General features: G+C 40.7%; 1 non-coding gene across 1 annotated transcript; it reads left to right on the top strand.

The window, feature by feature from the left end:
- Positions 1 to 414: 414 nt before the first annotated feature.
- On the top strand, positions 415 to 570 carry LOC121927385. Its single transcript, XR_006103192.1, has one exon. It is a non-coding gene; the product is annotated as a U1 spliceosomal RNA (small nuclear RNA).
- Positions 571 to 2,577: the final 2,007 nt, after the last annotated feature.

Raw genomic sequence — 2,577 nt, 5'->3', positions numbered from 1 at the left:
TTTCTAGCATGGAATGTGGGTGAGTGGGGGGTATGTCCAATAAAGGCTTGGTTAAAAAAAAAAATCCTATTCTTCTCTGAAAATGACTAGCAAAATGCCCCTGCTATGTTGAGAAAGGAAGGCTGAAAGGAAGTTGTGTGAGGAAAGAGGCTAAAGCCTGGTCTGATTGGCCTCAAAAAGGCAAACTAGGCCATGCAAAGGTGGCAGTGATGCCACTGAAATGTGTCTAGTGTCACCCTGAAATAAAGCCCAGAGCTGGTATTGATTGGTGGTCTCCCCTGCAAGTACTAACCAGAGTTGACCCTCTTTAGCTTCTATGATCAAACAGAAACTGGTACCTTCAGGATATTTAGGTCCATTTATGGGTTGACTTACTAATCAATAATTGAGTGAATAGGTCCATTCTAGCCAGAATTACTTATCTGGTAGGGGAGACACCATGATCATGAAAGTGGTTTTCCCAGGGTGAGGCTCATCCATTGCACTCCGGGTGTGTTGACCCCTATGATGTCCCCAGATGCGGGAAACTTGACTGCATAATTTGTGGTAATTCAGTTGTAACTCCCTAAGGATTTTTGTTGTTGTTGTTGTTAGTTAAAAGTGTAATAAATATAAGCACATGTACATGCATATTATTCCTACTGAATGCTTCTTGACTGTACAGAGAATAGAAGCAAAGCAGCTTTGTCTTTTGTGGACTTAACAGTGTAAATGTATGATTCTAGTCCTAGCAGCTCTTGTTGCAAGAGTTGCCATCTTTGTATCAGTGGCCCGTAAGGATCTATAATTTGGCTGGTTTGTGTAGTACAAATGGCTTCAGATTCATACCTTATCTGATAGGTAAAATGAACACCACCTGAAGGGAAGTTACTATTTATTTATTTCAGTATCCTACTTTTCCCAGATGAACCCAAGACAGCTGACAACATGAACTAAAACAAGATACATGCATTAAAAGAAGTAATAAAAAGGTTTAAAAATGAATAAATAAGCTGCCACATTAAGACATCATTACTTTAAATTGATATAAAAACATTTAAAATAATAAGCACAATAAAAATGTGGCACTCCTTCCCCACATTAAAGACCTTTCTACATAGCCACTTTAGGCCCGGTACACACGGGCTGTTTACACCGAAACTAGGGCTCGATGTGGCTCAGCGTCCACATTTACAGAGCCCTAGTATCAGCGCCCTTATGTCACAAGCCTGCGGCCCCGTCCACACAGGGTGCAGCATCGTGATGTAAGGGCGCCAAGCGCCCATAGGCCTATGGGTGGAAGAGGCGTTGGAGGGCTATGTCACAGCCTTTATAACGCATCAAAAAAGGAGTCTCTGGTCACCTGTCTGTACTGCCCCTTAGTCACCCAATGCTTGTTCAAATAAAATAAAATAAAATAAAAAAGATCTTTACCTGCCGGTGGAAGAAGGGGGCCAGTCCAATCTCTTATACCAGAGAGCTCAACAGCCACTAAGAAAAGTTTCTTCCATGCTCTCATCAAATGTTCCTATGACAGTGCTGGGACTGAGACCTCCCTCCCCCCATATCTTAAAACTTGGGTGGGTTCATACAGGGAGATATGTCTTCCAGATTAGATACTTCCTAATAAGTACTTCCTAATAAACATGGATAGGATTGTGCTTCAGTATTACAACCCTGCTCAGTCACGATGACCTGAAGTGAGAGTATAACTTCTAAGCCTCTAAGTGATGTTGGGAACGATGAAACAGAATAGTCCTTAGGAGACTTTCCTGAGCTCTTTGAAGAGAGATGCCACACACATGAAATTAATGTCAGTTTGGATACAATCCCTACTCATACCCACCTCCAACTGAAGGACAGGGGAATTGGAATTCTAATGGTACTTGATTATATACAGTACATCTTAATAGACATGTGTAGAGATTGCTCTGTTGGAACCAGTGTGCTTCAAGCAAGGCAGTGGGCAGAATGTTGGGTTACTCTAGTCTTTTTGCCTACAGAGATTGAAGGCAGCCATTGCTTTAACATCCTTGTGAATAATACTAGGTGTAAACCTTTGCACTTCTTTTCTTCATTCAATCAATCTCCAGTTTTCATGTTAAATGTCAGTCCATTTGTGGGTTCATATTGCAGGACTGTACCTAGCCAGATGTTCGGATTTCCCCCCCTCTTCCTTCATCCTCTAACCTTTGCTACCAGCTAGATGACGACTGATTATGATGGATGATGATTTCTGGCAAACTCAAATGTTCACCGCTTTTGTGACATTTTTGGAATACAATTAAAGGTGTTACCCAATTCTGATTTTTGTCTGTTGTCATGGTCTTCACACATCTTTTTGAATTTAGAGAGAAAGCTCAACAGCACAAAACAAAAAGGGTTGATACAAGATTAGGCATCGTAGGATTTTATTTTGTTTGTTTACACAAACTAGTTTAATTCACACCTCCCAGACTTGTCAGTTAACTGACGTGTAGTTTCTTCTGGTATTCTCACTTTTGTGAATTTTGCATACAGTTCTCAAATGAAAAAGTATCGGATATTGGGGGAGGGATATACACAAAATGCATATTAGTGAAAATAATGTACAGTAAT

The sequence above is a fragment of the Sceloporus undulatus genome, chromosome 3 (assembly GCF_019175285.1).
Source record: "Sceloporus undulatus isolate JIND9_A2432 ecotype Alabama chromosome 3, SceUnd_v1.1, whole genome shotgun sequence".
Lineage (NCBI taxonomy): Eukaryota > Metazoa > Chordata > Lepidosauria > Squamata > Phrynosomatidae > Sceloporus > Sceloporus undulatus.
Note: the sequence above shows the minus strand (reverse complement) of the source record. Positions and strands in the feature narration are given on the sequence as shown.